Source organism: Saccopteryx leptura, chromosome 3, assembly GCF_036850995.1.
Source record: "Saccopteryx leptura isolate mSacLep1 chromosome 3, mSacLep1_pri_phased_curated, whole genome shotgun sequence".
Classification (NCBI taxonomy): Eukaryota; Metazoa; Chordata; class Mammalia; order Chiroptera; family Emballonuridae; genus Saccopteryx; species Saccopteryx leptura.
The window spans coordinates 227,992,150-228,010,855 of record NC_089505.1 but is presented as its reverse complement, the minus strand read 5'-3'; the positions used below and the strand labels follow the sequence as shown (position 1 = coordinate 228,010,855).

Sequence of the window (18,706 nt, the reverse complement as noted above, 5' to 3'; positions counted from 1 at the left end):
AAAAAAAAAATTTTTTTTAAACAAAAAATTCAAAGCCCTGGCCGGTTGGCTCAGTGGTAGAGTGTCAGCCTGGTGTGCAGGAGTCCTGGGTTCAATTTTGGGCCAGGGCACACAGGAGGAGCGCCCATCTGCTTCTCCACCCCTCCCCCTCTCCTTCCTCTCTGTCTCTCTCTTCCCCTCCCGCAGCCAAGGCTTCATTGGAGCAAAGTTGGCCCGGGTGCTAGAATGGTTCTGGTTGCAACATAGCTATGCCCCAGATGGGCAGAGCGTCGCCCCTGGTGGGCGTGCTGGATGGATCCCGGTCGGGCGCATGTGGAGTCTGTCTGACTGCTTCCCTGTTTCCAACTTCAGGGAAAAAAAAAATACAAAAAAAAAAAAAAAGAAAGAAAAAGAAAAAATTCAGCAAATGTCATAGCTACAGCTTCACTCACTATCTCTTTCATATGTTCCCATTACTAGAAGATTTGGGGGGGGGGGCTTAAAATGCCGAACTCACACCAGCAAGTACTACAACACAATTCATGCTGTGCACTGAACTTTTTTTTTTCTTTTCTTTTCGCATTTTTCCGAAGCTGGAAACAGGGAGGCAGTCAGACAGACTCCCGCATGCACCCGACCGGGATCCACCCGGCATGCCCACCAGGGGGCGATGCTCTGCCCATCTGGGGCGTCGCTCTGCTGCATTCAGAGCCATTCCAGCGCCTGAGGCAGAAGCCACAGGGCCATCCTCAGGGCCCGGGCCATCATTGCTCCAATGGAGCCTCTGCTGCGGGAGGGGAAGAGAGAGACAGAGAGGAAGGAGAGGGGGAGGGGTGGAGAAGCAGATGGGCGCTTCTCCTGTGTGCCCTGGCCAGGAATCGAACCCAGGACTCCTGCACGCCAGGCTGACGCTCTACCACTGAGCCAACCGGCCAGGGCCGAACTTTTTTTTTTAATGTTTACTTTATTGATTTGAGAGACAAAGGAAGGGAGGGAGTGACAGGAACATCAGTCTATTCCTGTCTGACGGGAAATTGAACCCACAACCTCTGCGCTTCAGTATTGATGCTCTAACGGCAACCAACCGAGCTATCCGGCCAGGGCATCACCGAACGTTTTTGTAAGGTAAGCTCAAGTGGTGCAGGGTCAGGACCTGGGATTTTCAGGGTGAAGAGGCAAACTGGTTTTTGAGAAGTGGGGAATCAAAGAAAAATCTTTGGGGGAGGTGGATAGAAGAGCAGAGGGTATTGAGCTTAAGTAGCAAACAGGGAAGAAACATGAGCAGAGGTGATGGATGTAAGATACTGTGTGAATTATGACATTCCTTTTCCGTTCCTAATTTACTACAGAGCTGAAGGCATTTTTTGGAAACACACTTCCTCAAAAGGAGGAGGCAGTGAGGGGAGGCCTGCAAGCAGGGAGCCTGTAATACTTCTCCATCCCACAGAGAACCACATGCTGTGCCCACTTCCCCTGCAAGTGGCAGCCCAGACTGTGACTCAGGTCTGAAGTGGTGAGGCAGTGTCCCGAGTCCACGTCTGTGGGGAGAGCTCAGAACAGAGATGGTGTAAACAAGAGGGCCAATTGTCAGCTTTATTATTTTTCATTGTTACTGATCTGAGCACAGGCCATAACTCAAAAGCAGGCAATCCATAGCCGTGGCTCCAAGCCTCCGAGAGCCCTGAAGGGTCATTTTTTTAAAAACTTTATTCATTTGAGGAGAGAGGGAGAGAGAGAGAAAGAAGGGGGAGCAGGAAGCATCAACTCCCATATGTGCCTTGACTGGGCAAACCCAGGGTTTTCAACTGGAGACCTCAGCATTCCAGGTCAACACTTGATTCACTGTGCCACCACAGGGCAGGCAAACTTTTTTTTTTTATTATTCATTTTAGAGAGGGGGGGGGGGAAAGGGGGAGGAGCAGGAAGCATCAATTCCCATATGTGCCTTGACCAGACAAGCCCAGGGTTTTGAACCTGCGACCTCAGCATTCCAGGTCGACGCTTTATCCACTGCGCCACCACAGGTCAGACCCCGAAGGGTCTTGGTGAAAGGGCTTGGCTGCCTGCCCTTCATCTCCCTGACTGTCCACCATGGCTGCCTGTTAGAATTACCTCAGAATGTTATCAAAACAGGGATGCTAAACCCACCCGGGGATCTGGATGCCACAGGTCCAGAGTGGGGCCTGTGCACCTGTGTTCCAGGTGATTCTGGTGCTGCCAGTTACCTGTCCAGAACTGAGTCTCACACTCGCCTTCACATTAGAATCATCTGGAGGGCTGTAAAAAAATCCCAATGCCCTTGCCTGACCAATGGTGGCACAGTGAATAGAGCGTTATCCTGGGACACTGAGGTCCCAGGTTTGAAACCCCAAGGTTGCAGGCTTAAGGCTTGAGGGTGGGATCACAGACATGACTCCATGGTTGCTGGCTTAAGCCCCCCCTCCCCCACTGCCATTGAGGCACGTATGAGAAGCAATCAGTGAACAACTAAAGTGACGCAACTGTGAGTTGATCCTTCTCATCTCTCTCCCTTCCTGTCTCCCTGTGTCTCTCTTACAGCTAAAAACATAAAACAATCCCAATGCTCAGGCCACATAGCTGACCAGTTAAAACCAGACTGAGAAATTCCTGGTGACACTAACGCTCACCAGCACTTGGTCAGAGCAGACACTCCCGCAGCCCTCAGATCCCTGCCCCTGAGCCTGCTGTTCCAGGCTCTCATGGGCAAGGGTCCACCTCACATCTGGCCTTTCACTCTCTCCTGTCCCTCCCAGCCCCTCTGTGCAAGCCCACAGCTCCTTGAGCATCCTCAGAGCACACCTCCTCCCTCAGGTCCATTAAAGCCCCGCCACCCCCTCTGCCCCTCCAGGCCCACATCAAGTCCCAATGTTCCAAGACATTCAGTAGCCTCGACCTTTTCTGAGAGTTCCCCCAGCCCTCTCACCTGGGAGCATACACTTCAGTCCCTGCTTGCAGGCTCTCATATAGCAGGATCTGACAGCGTCATGTCTCAACCAGGGGAGGGGACATACATGATACTCCTACATTCCTCAAGCAGCCCCTAAAAGGCTCTTCTCAATTTTGTTTAAGGTCTATGTGGGAGTTTGGCGCTGGGCAGAATGGGAAGTGGGGGAGGGCACAGAAATGAAGAACAGCAACCCATGCCTCATGTCTACCATGAAGTAGGGGGCCATCACCACCAGTGGGACCTCAAACTTCCCCCAGGTGGAGGATATCACAGAATCACTCTATTTGGTCTTACTCCACTCTGCCTCTCATACATGCACAGTGCGGAAGTCCCTTCCATAGCATCCCTCTCCATCCTCTTCTCGAACACTTCTAGTGATGGGGAACTCACTTTCTCACCTCTTCCGTTACAGCCTTTGCTTTTTCCCACTCTACCACAGTACAGGGAGTTATGGGCTTGCTTTTCTACTAAACTGTAAGGGACTAACTATATTTTGCCTCTCTGAATCTAGCTGGAACCTCACACTGTGCTTGATACCCTGCAGGGGCTCAGAGAATACATTTCACTAACTGGACTTGCTGGGCTCCAATTATTCGACCAAATGGAGCCTGAGAGTACAGGATTTGAACAGACTGTGAGAGCAGGACTAGGGATCCGTTCCGATGGACGATGGTCGTGGGGCAGGGGATGGGGGAGGATACATACCCTGGAGGCTGCCTTTGAGGACACACGGGTGACAAGGTGAGATGGAGGGGTCTTGCTGATATGCACCTTTTTAAAGATTTTTTTTATTTTTTTAAGTTTAGAAAGAGAGGAAGGGGGAGAGAGAAAGAGACAGAAACAATGATTTGTTGTTCAACTTATTTACATACTCATTGGTTGAGTCTTGTATCTGCCCTGACCAGAACTGAAACCACAACCTTGGTGTATCAGGACAAACCTCTAACCCAGTGGTTCTCAAAGTGTGTGCCAGAGCACACTGGTGCGCCCTAGAATATTTCCAGGTGCACCCTATGGTATTCCAGAGAAGTATGGCCTGTTGGGGATCAAAAAACCAACAGGGTTTTTGGAGTTTAGATTTTTGGGGGACAGAGGTGTGGGGAATTGGCAGTAAGCTGACAGTCTGCCCAACCCCCCACCTCACTAGCCTGATTAGGTTGCAAAAGGCTGTTAAGCTGTGGTGTTGGATTGTTTACACTACCCCCCATGTTCCCCGGAAAGACGGGAGGCAAGTTTCTTCTATCCTTTGTTTGGTGTAAAGTTAAGATGATATGTATGGTAGGGTTTTTTGATTGATGATTAAACATAAGGAATTGCCTCTTGAAGCCTTTTGGATTTCTATAAAAGAAGAATATGTGGCAATATCTAAAATAGTTTTGAACATTTTACTATAATTTTCAACATCCTACTTATGTGAATTAGGATTTTCTACCCTCAACACAATTAAGAGTAAAAAGAGAGGAATCCTTCAATGTATTGACGAGGAAATGAGAGTTTGCCTTTCAAATATATATATGCCCAAACATTGAAGAAATCTCTAGGACACATCAGGCTTATGTTTCTCATAAACACAAGAATAAAAAAACAACACATTTGTGCTGGGACCTGCCAAATTCACTAAGTCTTCCTAAAAATGTACAGCTAGTGCTCGACTTACAACCACCATTGGTTCCAACAGACTGGTTGTAACACGATTTGGTCATAAGTTGAGTAGGCTATATGTACAGTACTGTGAAATGATGTTATAAAAATCTTTAAGTCATATCTTATCATAATTTTCTTTCATTATTGTTATATATCATAATTTTCTTTGTTCATTTTATGCCATTTGTATCATCTCTACATCATTTTGTTTCTTATTTTTACATTCATCAGGTTTAAGTAAAACACTGCATTACCAGTACAACTGGTTTAATATTTGCAAAACATACAAAATTACAAAATACAGGTGCATACAAAAATACAAAATACAGGTGTAAAAATACCATAGGAAACATTTTCCCAATCGCAAAACATATCAAAATATATAAACATGTACGAAACATTTTATTGGCCAGCACTGTCGTACACCCAGCTGAGCAACGCTTGCGCTGCCAGACGCGGAGCAGTCGTGGCTAGAGATTGTGGTCATAAAGTCAAATGGTTATAAGTTGCATAGGTTCTAAGTCGATCAATACCTGTATCTACATATATAAAAAGATAACTTTTGTCGTTTTTTAATTTTTTAACCCCTCTTTTATACAAATTCTAAAAAGCATAACTCAAAAAAATGTAACATAAAAATGTTTTTTGCCCTGGCCGGTTGGCTCAGTGGTAGAGCGTCGGCCTGGTGTGCAGGAGTCCCAGGTTCGATTCCCAGCCAGGGCACACAGGAGAAGCTCCCATCTGCTTCTCCACCCCTCCCCCTCTCCTTCCTCTCTGTCTCTCTTCCCCTCTCGCAGCCGAGGCTCCATTGGAGCAAAGTTGGCCCAGGCACTGAGGATGGCTCTGTGGCCTCTGCCTCAGGCGCTAGAATGGCTCTGGTTGCAACAGAGTGGTGCCCCAGATGGGCAGAGCATCGCCCCCTGGTGGGCATGCCGGGTGGATCCCGGTCGGGCGCATGCGGGAGTCTGTCTGCCTGCCTCCGTTTCCAACTTCAGAAAAATACCAAAAAAAACTATAAAAAAAAAGTTTTTTAATATCAGAATAAATTTAATTGTTGTATTTATTGTTTAATTACCATAAAAGCACGCTTGGACTTTGTTGGGCAGATAAAATATATTATGCTCACTTTGTTAAAGATGGCGCTGCCCACGTGGAAGCCCGTAGCCCAGGTGATTGCTTGGGATAGGTGTGATTGTATTAATATGTGTTGGGGGAGGGTCTTTGTGCCAAAAAGTTTTAAAAGGAAGAGAGATCACGTTGTTCCAAAAGAAGAGTGATTGCGTTCTAGGAGGAGGGCAGAGAGCAGGGAGGAGAGCAGAGAGAGGCCACATGGAGGAGGCCAGAAGGAGCCAAGATGGTGGAGTGCTGAAGGAGAAGCCAGTTTGTGCAGAGAGAAGGAGATGGGGAACAGAGGTGAATAAGGCTGGTGAGCTAGAAACCTTTGATTCTAGGAAACTCAGTTAAGTCAGTGGCTTTGGGAGCCCTGAATGGAAAGGGAAGTGTTTTCCCACTGTATATATTTCTCACCTGCCGGGTACAAGCTAGGATTAAAGCTAATGGTCCACCAGTTCTTGGCTCCGTTGTTTCATTACTGTCTGTTTGAATCAAATGCGAACCTGCACTGGCCACACAGACTTTATATTTTTTTCTTTAATATTTGACATTATTATAACATTTCTCAGAAATTTGTATGATATATAGTGCACCTACAATTATTTGTAGGATTTTAAATGCGCCCCAATTTAAAAAAGTTTGAGAACCACTGCTCAACAAATGAACTACCCAGCTAGGGCTGATATGCTTATCTTTAAGGCAATGCTTGATGGATATCAAAATGGCAAAAGTCCTCTGGTGCCATTTTTAATGTCCTTTTTTTTTTCATTTATTTATTTATTTTTTACAGAGACAGAGTGAGTCAGAGAGGATAGACAGGGACAGACAGACAGGAACAGAGAGAGCTGAGAAGCATCAATCATTAGTTTTTCATTGCGCGTTGCAACACTTTAGTTGTTCATTGATTGCTTTCTCATATGTGCCTTGACCGTGGGCCTCCAGCAGACCGAGCAACCCCTTGCTCAAGGCAGCGACCTTGGGTTCAAGCTGGTGGGCTCTTGCTCAAACCAGATGAGCCCACGCTCAAGCTGGCGACCTCAGGGTCTCAAACCTGGGTCCTCTGCATCCCAGTTCGACGCTCTATCCACTGCGCCACCGCCTAGTCAGGCATCTCTGGTGGTATCTTTGCTCCCTGATTCCACTGATCCCTAACAGATCGCTCCACCTAGTAGTCCCTGTTTGTCCCTAGTGTGAAATGAAACAGTCACTAAACCTCTCCCCAGAAAAGGGTGGACAGGTGAGTGTCAACACTAGAAATGACACCAGATCCTCCAGGTTTGGGAAAGGAAAAGGCATTCTCGGGAGCTGGGTCCTGAGTCCTTGTCCAGAGACTCCTCAGGCCAGTGCTCTTTCCTCAACACCAAGTAGGACCCCTAACCTTCCCCCAGTTCCACCTTCACCTCCTTGCCAGGTAGGCCTAGGTCCCTCAGGGGAGTCTTGTTAAATTTGCAAAACAATGAACTGGAATTCAGAGGCTGGTCCTGCTTGGCGCCTCCCGCAACCACTCCAGCCCACCTATCTACAGTCACATCAAAGTCCTGGTTTTGGGACAGATATCCTCAAATCTGAATGCACTCCCAGGATGCCCGAGGGCCTTCAAGAGGCCAGGCACTCAGGTGTGGTGGCCTCCATCAGAAGGTTGGCCACCACCTCTCACAGGGCAGGACAAGCCCCCACCAGGAATTCCTCATCAGTATCATGATCACAACCCACCCTTCTACAGAGCGGCTACGGCTGCAGGCTCCTGTTGGATAACTTAACCTGGAGCCTGGCAGGAAGCTGCCAGGACCACAGGCTGCAGGACTCAATTCTAGACTAAGCAACTTCCAGAAATGTGAGTCTCCTTCCAGACCCTGGCAGCCAGCCCTCACCTGCCCACCTAAGAGGGTCCCAGCCAGCCACCGCCCGGCCCACTTTCACCTCTTCGCAGCCTGGCTTCCACTTCTGCTTTCCAGGCTGTTTCCTGCTGGCCTGCCCCACCCCAGCCTCCCACTTCCCTCTGACTCCTGGGTTGCCCCACCCGCCTGCCCCACCCCACCCCTGCTCCAACCCAGCATCTGCTGAAGCCAGGCTAGCTTCAGAGAGGCACCCACAGGGAGGCTGGAGGCCCACCCCAGCCAGGGGCCTCCCCAGTGGCCTTAGCCAGCTGCCAGACCCTTCCCCAGGGTGGGCACCTGAATCTGTGACCAGCAAGAAGAGACATACGCAGACAGAAAAGCCTCTACCGGCCCTGTTCCCCACTCACCAGCCTCCGGCAGACAGCCTGCCCAACTCTAGCGTTTGCTGGGTTAGTCACTTTTCCTGGGTGGGGTCACTGCCTCTGTGCAGTGACGTTTTCCTCCTTCCCCGCCCCTTGTCTTTGCCCTGAATGCATTTTTTTATTTTCACATCAGACAGGTAATGTGCCGATGTGTAATAAAGTTTTGAGGGAGGCACAACTCCTCACCAAGAGTATGAGTACCGCCTGACCAGGCGGTGGTGCAGTGGATAGAGCGTCGGACTGGGATGCGGAGGGCCCAGGTTTGAGACCCCGAAGTCGCCAGCTTGAACGTGGGCTCATCTGGTTTCTGCAAAGCTCACCAGCTTGGACCCAAGGTCACTGGCTTGAGCAAGGGGTTACTTGGTCTGCTGAAGGCCCGCAGTCAAGGCACATATTTCGAGAAAGCAATCAATGAACAACTAAGGTGTCGCAACGAAAAACTGATGATTGATGCTTCTCATCTCTCTCCGTTCCTGTCTGTCTGTCCCTATCTATCCCTCTCTCTGACTCTGTCTCTGTAAAAATATAAATAAATAAAATAAATAAGTAAATTTAAAAAAAAGTATGAGTACTGTAAAGCCAGTGGCCACGGCTACCATCATCACAGCCCATGCAGGTTCGCATTGGATTCGGACAGTCGGTAAAGAAACAACGGAGCCAAAAACTGGTGAGCCATCAACTTTAATCCTAGCTTGCACCCGGTAGGCAAGTAAAAACATACACTGGGCTCCAAAACCTACTCACATTCAGTGCTCACAAAGCTACTGACTTATCCGAGTTTCCTAGAATCAAAGGTTTCTAGCTCACCCCATCTCCTTCCTTCTCCCTGCACAAACTCTGCACAAACTGGCTGCTCACTTAGCACTCCACCATCTTGGCTGTTTCTCCTAGACTCCTCCACATGGCCTTACTCTGCTCTCCTCTCTGCTCTCTCCTTTAATGATAATCTCAGGAACCAAGAGCGCAAGCTCCCATTCTGCCCCCATTTTATAGTGTAGGAATCAAAACCTTTAATCCAATATACAAAATACTTATCAGAGACATGATGGGATTGTACCACCCCACATCAAAAAGAGTGGGAAAGGCTTAGTCCCAAAACCAAGCCCCAGGCTACAAGGATTCTGCCTGCCCACAGCCTGCCCCCAACACACTTTAATATCACCTGGGTGACGGGTCTCTACTTGGGCAGCGCCATCTTTAACAAAGTGAGCATAATATATTTTATCTGCCCAACAAGTACCCAATCATCACACTTACGAACTACAAAAGGATTCTGAATGCATTGGTTGCATTGATTTTTTTTTCTTTTTAAGAGCAGTTCTAAGGCCCTTGCAACATTCTTTACTGATTCTATCCCCTGCCCTGCATGCTGGAGGCCTTTCCAGTCTACCCTGGGTCAGCTTCTCATTCATTCACCAGACGTTTACTGTCTGTCACAGTCTCTGCACCACCTCTGAGAGACAGCAATAACAGTATGTGTGGTTCTGACTCTACCCAGCGCCTACATCACATCATAGGACCCTTGAGCTAGTCTGGTCCATCCCACTTGTTCACTTTCCAGAGAAAGAAACTGATGGCCTGAGAACACAAGTGACTTACTTGCCCAAGGTCACACAGGGAGCAGGAGGCAGAGCAGGGGAAGCCTCCATTCCCTTCTGAGTCCGTGAGAAAGGATGAAGTGGAGTTCGTGTGTGGGGAGAGAGAGTACCACTCACCCAGCCACACGTATGGCTCAGCAGCCGGGGCTGGCCACCTGTCCTGGACCCAGGCCTGCCAGGCTCAGGGCTGGTCAGCAGCAGGCTAGAGATAAGGCATAGCCTTCAGGGTCAAGGCCCCACCCAGGAGAAAGCAGTGTGGGCAGTGGAACTAAATCAATCCATGCGTTAAAATTTCCGGAACAGAGCAAAATGGGAAGTTATATGTTCTCTTCAAAGAAACACAATCTCTAGCTGCATCTGGGTGTCTCCACAGCCAGCCTGCTGGCCTTTCAAAAGTAGGGTAATCTGGGATGGAAGCCCAGCAGGGCTTTGTCCCCCAGAGAACCAGAGGCTGGGCGGATAAAACTGGTACAGTGGAAAGGGTTGGGCAGTTTGGCTACTTACTGGCTGTGCTTCCTGGGGCAAGTGACTTAACTTCCTGGAGCCTCCCTGGGCCCTATCTGTAAAATGAGCATAAAGATAAATGTGAAGATTAAGTGAGATAATATAATTAATAAGCAAATAATAGATGCTTTATAAACTTAGACTCTTTTTTTTTTCTTTTCTTTTTTGTATTTTTCTGAAGTTGGAAACGGGAGGCAGTCAGACAGACTCCCACATGCGCCCGACCGGGATCCACCCGGCACGCCCACCAGGGGGTGATGTTCTGCCCATCTGGGGCTTTGCTCTGTTGCAACCAGAGCCATTCTAGTGCCTGAGGCAGAGGCTATGGAGCCATCCTCAGCGCCCGGGCAAACTATGCTCCAATGGAGCCTTGGCTGCGGGAGGGGAAGAGAGAGACAGAGAGGAAGGAGGGGGGAGGGGGGGAGAGGTAGATGGGCGCTTCTCCTGTGTGCCCTGGCCAGGAATCGAACCTGGGACTCCTGCACGCCAGGCCAACGCTCTACCACTGAGCCAACTGGCCAGGGCCAAACTTGGACTCTTTTCTCTTCCCAACATGGAGAATTTAGTAGGGGACCCCACTAAATGGGCACAGCATCTTGGAAAGCAGGGCCGGTGCCCTCTCCTCCAGCGCGGAGGGTCTGAGCTCAACTTCCGATCTCCCCTCCTTGCCCCGCCCCCACTCCCGTTCCGGCGAGTCCATCACTCCGGGCGAGACCTGGTGGCTCTTTGTGCCGGCCTCACTCACCCAGGGCGCAAGGATGAGTGGGGATCACTGTTCTCCATCCTTAACCCTCACCGGCCAAATTTGGGCCCTCGCCACAGGAAAAAAAGAGACTTGCAAATGAACAGCGAAACAAAAGAGCGGGTGCCTCAGCCTGGAAGCCCCAGCGCCTTGCAACTTTAACAACGCTCACGCTAACGACACTACCCGGTCACAAGGTTCTAGAACTTGTTTTTACTAGACTCACGTTTCCTCCGGGTCCGGTCCCCCCAGCAGGAATGCTCGGTTTGTCCCGAACGAAGTAAAACTTTCTGTCGCTGGGACCCGCCCTCTCCAGGACTCCTTAGAAGCCCGGAGACCAAGATTAGTCACACGAGGGCGTCCCCAAAAGGAGCGGGGGAGCGAGGCGCCCCGAGAGGGCAGCCCCGGAACAGCCAGGCCCCTCCGACCCCCAAGGGGAGCTCCGGCGCCCCGCGGGTCAGAGCCCTAAGAGCTACCTGCCGGGCAGCGCCCAAGCCCAGGGGTCAGAGGAAGGGGCGGACTGGCCTGAGCCGCCCGAAGGGGCTGCACTTTCCCTCCCATCGCCCCGCCTGGGCCACAGGCGGGAAAGAGACCTAGAAATTGGGGCGGGTATTGGGAAAGCTGAGACAAGAATGCTATTCGGAAAACAGCAGGAGAGGGCTGCAGTGGTAACAACCCAGTCAATCCATGGGTCCTTGGCTTCATCCAGCTGAAACAGTTACTGTTCCTTGAGCGCCTACTATGTCCTTTGTGTTTAAACAGGATATCAGTTGGTTCTCACACTCACCATCATTATTCTGCTTAAGAGATGAAGATTCAGGGAGGCCCAGAGAAGCTAGGTAGGTGTCCGTGTAAGAAAAGTCTAAACTTGTAGAGAATTTTTATGAGTCTATTTGAGCCAAATTGACAATTGCTAGGAAGCAAAATCTCAACAAGTTGAGAAAATAATCAGCCCTAGCCAGATAGCTTGGTCAGTCGAGCATGGTCCCGAAGTAGAGATTGCTGGTTCAATCCCTGGTCAGGGCACATACAGGAACATATTGATGCTCCTGTCTCTCTCTCTCTCTCTCTCTCTCCCTCCCTCCCTCCCTTCGTGTTCATTAAATAAGTTTGTAAATATGATATATATGTTTGCTCACTTATAGTTTGCATTGTGTGTGGGGGACAGGCCAAGTCATTATACCCTGAGGTTTAGTTTTAAGACTAAGCTTTTCCCCACACCCTTGACCGTTGCTTGATGTGGGATGGTGCACTCTCGTGAGGAATCCCATTATGCCTCAGATAAGTGACTTTGTATCAGAGACTTCCTTGTTTGTATATTGGATTAAAAGTTTTGATTTCTACACTATAAAGTGGGGCAGACCGGGAGTTTGAGCTTGCTCCCTTGGTTCCTGAGATTAGCATTAGAGAGGAGAGCAGAGAAAGGCCACGTGGAGGAGGCCAGGAGAAGCAGCCAAGATGGTGGAGTACTGAGTGAGAAGCCAGTTTGTGCAGAGTGGTGCAGAGAGAAGGAGATGGGAAACAGAGGTGAATAAGTCTGGTGAGCTAGAAACCTTTGATTCTAGGAAACTCGGATAAGTCAGTAGCTTTGTGAGCATTGAATGAGTGGGTTTTGGAGCCCAGTGTGTGTTTTTACTTGCCCGCTGGGTGTAAGCTAGGATTTTTTTTTTTTCTTTCTTTCTTTTTTTTTTTTTTTTTTTTTTTTTGTATTTTTCTGAAGCTGGAAACAGGGAGGCAGTCAGACAGACTCCCGCATGCGCCTGACCGGGATCCACCTGGCACACCCACCAGGGAGCGATGCTCTGCCCATCTGGGGCGCTGCTCTGTTGCAACCAGAGCCACTCTAGCGCCTGAGGCAGAGGCATGGAGCCATCCTCAGCGCCCGGGCCATCTTTGCTCCAATGGAGCCTTAGCTGCGAGAGGGGAAGAGAGAGACAGAGAGGAAGGAGGAGGGAGGGGTGGAGAAGTAGATGGGCACTTCTCCTTTGTGCCCTGGCCGGGAATCGAACCCGGGACTTCCGCACACCAGGCCGACGCTCCACCACTGAGCCAACCGGCCAGGGCCGCAAGCTAGTATTAAAGATGATGGCCCACTAGTTCTTGGCTCCATTGTTTCATTACCGACTGTCCAAATCCAATGCGAACCTGCATGGGCCAGGCAGCTGTGATGGTGGCTGCAGCTACTGGCTTTACATTTCCTCTCTCGCTAAAATAAAATTTAAAAAATCTAGAAAACGGTAATTTTACAGCTTATTTTATACAAATCAAAGGAGGAAATGTAAGTCGGGTTACTTGAAGTTCATTAGTGGGCCCTGGCCAGTTGGCTCAGTGGTAGAGTGTTGGCCTGGTGTGCAGGAGTCCCGGGTTCGATTCCCGGCCAGGGCACACAATAGAGGCGCCCATCTGCTTCTCCACCCCTCCCCCTCTCCTTCCTCTCTGTCTCTCTCTTCCCCTCCCACAGCCAAGGCTCCATTGGAGCAAAGTTGGCCCAGGCGCTGAGAATGGCTCCATGGCCTTTTCCTCAGGCACTAGAATGGCCTTGGTTGCAACAGAGCAACACCCCAGATGGGCAGAACATCGCCCCCTGGTGGGCATACCGGGTGGATCCCGGTCGGGCACATGCGGGAGTCTGTCTGACTGCCTCCCCGTTTCCAACTTCAGAAAAAAAAAATTCATTAGTGGTAAATTAGGGAGGTGAGAGAAAGCAAAGGGGGAATCTCTGGGATTACATAGGGAGCAAAGCAGAGACACACATTACTTTTACTTTGGTGGGTACAGGATAGTTAACATTGACAGCACACAGCAATGGTACTGGGGAGCAAGATAACAATGAGGGGTTCTGCAGTCTTCAGCCTGGTGCTGTGGTTGTACCCTGAGGGGTCTGGAGATTACTCTGACATTTCAAATGAATGTTATCTTAGATGCAAAAAGACAATAGACAAACTTGCTTGAGGTAACGCTTGACCTTTGTCAAGGAAGTTACAGACCTAGGACTGACTACCTGCCAGGACTCACTTGTAGTGAAGACTTTTTTTTTTTTTGTATTTTTCTGAAGCTGGAAACAGGGAGAGACAGTCAAACAGACTCCCGCATGTGCCCTACCGAGATCCACCCGGCACGCCCACCAGGGGTGACTCTCTGCCCACCAGGGGGCGATGCTCTGCCCCTCCGGGGCGTCGCTCTGCCGAGACCAGAGCCACTCCAGCGCCTGGGGCAGAGGCCAAGGAGCCATCCCCAGCGCCCGGGCCATCTTTGCTCCAATGGAGCCTTGGCTGCGGGAGGGGAAGAGAGAGACAGAGAGGAAGGAGGGGGGGGTGGAGAAGCAAATGGGCGCTTCTCCTGTGTGCCCTGGCCGGGAATCAAACCCGGGTCCCCTGCACGCCAGGCCAACGCTCTACCGCTGAGCCAACCGGCCAGGGCTGTGAGGACTTTTTATGTTCAGACCATCCTATATAGTTACTTTCAGTCTCTGAGTTTGCAAAGCCCACTGTGCAGTTCTCCCTTGAGCTTGTCAAGTTTATTATGTGGCCCTTTTTTCATCCACACTTCCCCCTTTTGGTCACAAATAAATCAAAAGAAACATTAATGACCAGCCTCTTGGTTGAATATGGTCCCACAGTCCCTAGGAAGTCCTAGTGTCATCATCTGTCTTGCTGAAATGGTGGACCATTGGAGATGGGGCAAGACGGTAACCGTGGATGGAAGTCAGAGCCAAATTTTTCTCCAAAGGGAAAGACAGGTAAGAGGAAGGCAGTCAGGTTGTAAGAGCCTTCATTAAGGAAAAAAACGCTCTGGATCATTTCTAACCTACAAGGTATCATGATCCATGTTCTGCTGTCAGTCATACTTTTCTGTGTAACATCTAGTGTAGTGTTTACTTGCAGTTTGAGGGCACACCATACACCCCTCTGGTTTTCACAATCTGACTGTGAGATAGGTTCTCATTTACTGGTGGTATAATTATATGTATATTTATTAACATTATTATTAACATTTTTTTTTTTTTCCGAAGCTGGAAACGGGGAGGCAGTCAGACAGACTCCGCATGTGCCCAACCAGGATCCACTCGGCATGCCCACCAGGGGGCGATGCTCTGCCCATCTTGGGGCGTTGCTCTGCGGCAATCAGAGCCATTCTAGCGCCTAAGGCAGAGGCCACAGAGCCATCCTCAGGGCCCGGGCAAACTTTGCTCCAGTGGAGCCTCGGCTGCGGGAGGGGAAGAGAGACAGAGAGGAAAGAGAGGGGGAGGGGTGGAGAAGCAGATGGGCGCCTCTCCTGTGTGCCCTGGCCGGGAATCGAACCCGGGACTCCTGCACGCCAGGCTGACGCTCTACCACTGAGCCAACCGGCCAGGGCAACAATATTTTTTTTTATTATTTAATTTTATTTATTTATTTATTTTTTACAGATACAGAGAGTGAGTTAGAGAGAGGGACAGACAGGGACAGACAGACAGGAATGGAGAGAGATAAGAAGCATCATCAGTTTTTCATTGCGCGTTGCAACACCTTAGTTGTTCATTGATTGCTTTCTCACATGTGCCTTGACCGCGGGCCTTCAGCAGACCGAGCAACCCCCTGCTGGAGCCAGCGACCTTGGGTCCAAGCTGGTGAGCCTCGCTCAAACCAGATGAGCCCGCACCCAAGCTGGCGACCTCGGGGTCTCCAACCTGGGTTCCTCCGCATCCCAGTCCGATGCTCTATCCACTGCGCCACCGCCTGGTCAGGTAACAATATTATTTTAATGTGGCCTATTTGCCATTGGTAGCACTCAAGTGTTGTTTATTATTAATTTGATTCCGGTTAGTTGTAAAATTGGAAACTGTAACTTTAAGGTATTTGTGTTGTTGTTTTTTTTACTTTATTATAGGCACTACTGTTACTACGACCTGTTCCGTTTTTTGTTTTGGTTTTGTTTTGTTTTGTTTTGTTTTACAGAGACAGAGAGAGAGTCAGAGAGAGGGGTAGATGGGCAGACAGACAGGAATGCAGAGAGATGAGAAGCATCAATCATTAGTTTTTTGTTGTGCATTGCAACACCTTAGTTGTTCATTGATTGCTTTCTCATATGTGCCTTGACCATGGGCCTTCAACAGACCGAGTGACCCCTTGCTTGAGCCAGTGACCTTGGGTCCACGCTGGTGAGCTTTGCAGAAACCAGATGAGCCCGTGCTCAAGCTGGCAACCTTGGGGTCTCAAACCTGGGTCCTCCGCAGCATCCCAGTCCGACGCTCTATCCACTGTGCCACCGCCTGGTAGGGCAACTTTAAGGTTTAATCAAGGCCAAATCTGTAAAAACACAATGATATAAATACAATTACCTTCTAAAAATTTCCAGAGGCCAGGAGGACAGTAAGAGTTTCATAAGTAAATTTCTTATGCCTCAGCAGCCATTTATAGAAGGCCATATTTTTATGCTTTCATCTCAGTTAATATAGTCAGTAGTCCTTGTTGGGTTGAGGGCTAAGTATGTTTCTATAATTGGGTTCTAGCATTTTTACATAAAATTTATTTTTCAATATTTCCTTTTTTTTTTTCTTTTTTTTTTTTGAGAGAGAGAGAGAGAGACCAAGACAGGAAGGGAGAGAGATAAGAAGCATCAATCATTAGTTTTTCATTGCGCGTTGCGACACCTTAGTTGTTCATTGATTGCTTTCTCATATATGCCTTGACTGTGGGCCTTCAGCAGACTGAGTAGCCCCTTGCTGGAGCCAGCGACCTTGGGTCCAAGCTGCTGAACTTTGCTCAAACCAGATAAGCCTGTGCTCAAGCTGGCGACCTTAGGGTCTCGAACCTGGGCCCTTGGCATCCCAGTCCGACGCTCTATCCACTGCGCCACTGCCTGGTCAGGCTGGTTGGTTCTTGTATGTGCTCTGACCAAAGATTGAACCCACAACCTTGGCATTTCAGGATAATGCTCCAACCCACTGAACTACCCGGCCAGAGTGGAAGAGTATTATCAATAATACAAAAGTTATACAGTTTCAGCAATTATTAACAGTTGGGCTATATAAGAATGGGGTTTGAAAAAAGCCAAAAGAACAAGTATTACTATTATTATGACTAATATTAGCTGACAGGTAATGATAATCAAACAAATGTGTTTTTCTGTCTGTTTATTTTTTTTAAGTTTAACATCAATTTCTGGGCATATAAGCCTTATTGATTTTTTTTTTTTTAGCAAGAGAGAGAGAGAGGACAAACACAGGGACAGACAAACAGGAAGGGAAAGAGATGAGAAGCATCAACTTGTTGTGGCACCTTTGTTGTTCATTGATTGCTTTCTCATATGTGCCTTGACCAGTGTAGGGGTAGCTTCAGCCAAAGCAGTGACCCCATGCTCAAGTCAGCGACCTTGACTCAAGCCAGCGACCTTGGGCTTCAAACCAGTGATCTTTGGGCTCAAGCCAGCAACCCCATGCTCAAGCTGGTGAGCCTGTACTCAAGCCGGTGACCTTGGGGTTTTGAATCTGGGTCCTCTGGGTCCCAGGCCGACGCTCTATCCACTGGTCAGGTCTTATCGATATCTTGGAATAGCTGTTTGCCTACAGTGTTGGCAGCTTCATGTTCTTGTTTTTGAAGAGCCTTTGATGTCTTGTTTTTGAAGAGCTGATAAAGTCCCTTCCAAAGAGGTTGGAGACAGTCTTTAATTGATGTCTTTTCCAATGGACAAAATCTAGTTGTAAGTCGTGATCTTTGAAATTTTCATCTCCCAAGGAGCACACTATAAAATGAATGTTACTAATTTATCAGTTTTTTTAAGCTAGTTAGTATGTCTTTGATAATAATGCAGAATGTCTCCTTTTAGTAAGGTTTGTTCACATGTCCCTTCACCCAAATGCATAATGTGACTAGTGACTAATGAGGAGCGAGGCTATGTTTTACCAAAAGGAGTAGATCTCAGGTTGAGGAGCACTCACTATAGGGAGGGCCAAGGGAGATTAAAAGCTTCTGAAAATTTACCTAGTTGAGTTTGTTTGTTTGTTTGTTTGTTTGTTTTTTAATTAATTAATTAATTAATCAATTTTTACAGAGACGGTGAGTCAGAGAGAGGGATAAACAGGGACAGACAGACAGGAATGGAGAGAGATAAGAAGCATCAATCACTAGTGGTTTTTTTGTTTTGTATTTTTCTGAAGCTGGAAACAGGGAGAGACAGTCAGACAGACTCCTGCATGCGCCCGACCGGGATCCACCCGGCACGCCCACCAGGGGGCGACGCTCTGCCCACCAGGGAGCGATGCTCTGCCCCTCCAGGGCGTCGCTCTGTTGCGACCAGAGCCACTCCAGCGCCTGGGGCAGAGGCCAAGGAGCCATCCCCAGCACCCGGGTCATCTTTGCTCCAATGGAGCCTCGCTGCGGGAGGGGAAGAGAGAGACAGAGAGGAAGGAGAGGGGGAGGGATGGAGAAGCAGATGGATGCTTCTCCTGTGTGCCCTGGCCGGGAATCGAACCCGGGACTTCTGCACGCCAGGCCGACGCTCTACCACTGAGCCAACCAGCCAGGGCCAATCACTAGTTTTTTATTGCGCGTTGCAACACCTTAGTTGTTCATTGATTGCCCTCCCATATGTGCCTTGACCGCAGGCCTTCAGCAGACCAAGTAACCCTTTGCTGGAGCCAGTGACCTTGGGTTCAAGCTGGTGAGCTTTGCTCAAACCAGATGAGCCCACGCTCAAGCTGGCGAGCTCAGGGTCTCAAATTGGGTCCTCTGCATCCCAGTCCGATGCTCTATCCACTGCACCACCTCCTGGTCAGGCACCTAGTTGAGTTTTAATTGTACCATTTGTAATCTACCAATCCAGTGGAATGGGGTGATAAGCACAATGAAAATACCATAGAATAGGCCAGATGTTAAAAGTGGATTGCATTATTTGCCCAGTGAAATGAATCTCTGTCA

At 49.0% G+C, this 18,706-nt stretch overlaps 1 protein-coding gene across 9 annotated transcripts in view; it reads right to left on the bottom strand.

Annotated features, from left to right (window-relative positions):
• CAPG (capping actin protein, gelsolin like) overlaps positions 1-18,706 on the bottom strand; it is a 49,267-nt gene that overhangs the window by 11,829 nt on the left and 18,732 nt on the right. The window contains exons 1-3 of one of the 9 annotated variants that reach the window (XM_066377833.1): positions 11,035-11,109; positions 10,067-10,122; positions 3,653-3,718 (exon numbers count right to left, since the gene is read on the bottom strand). The exons of 1 other annotated variant lie outside the window; for it this stretch is intronic. The gene's annotated coding sequence lies outside the window, so the exon portion shown is untranslated. Of the gene's footprint in view, positions 1-2,127; positions 2,257-3,652; positions 3,719-7,949; positions 8,007-10,066; positions 10,123-11,034; positions 11,110-15,477; positions 15,499-18,706 lie in introns of those variants that run through there. 7 more of the 9 variants (XM_066377838.1, XM_066377834.1, XM_066377832.1 and 4 more) reach the window with 7 other exon arrangements.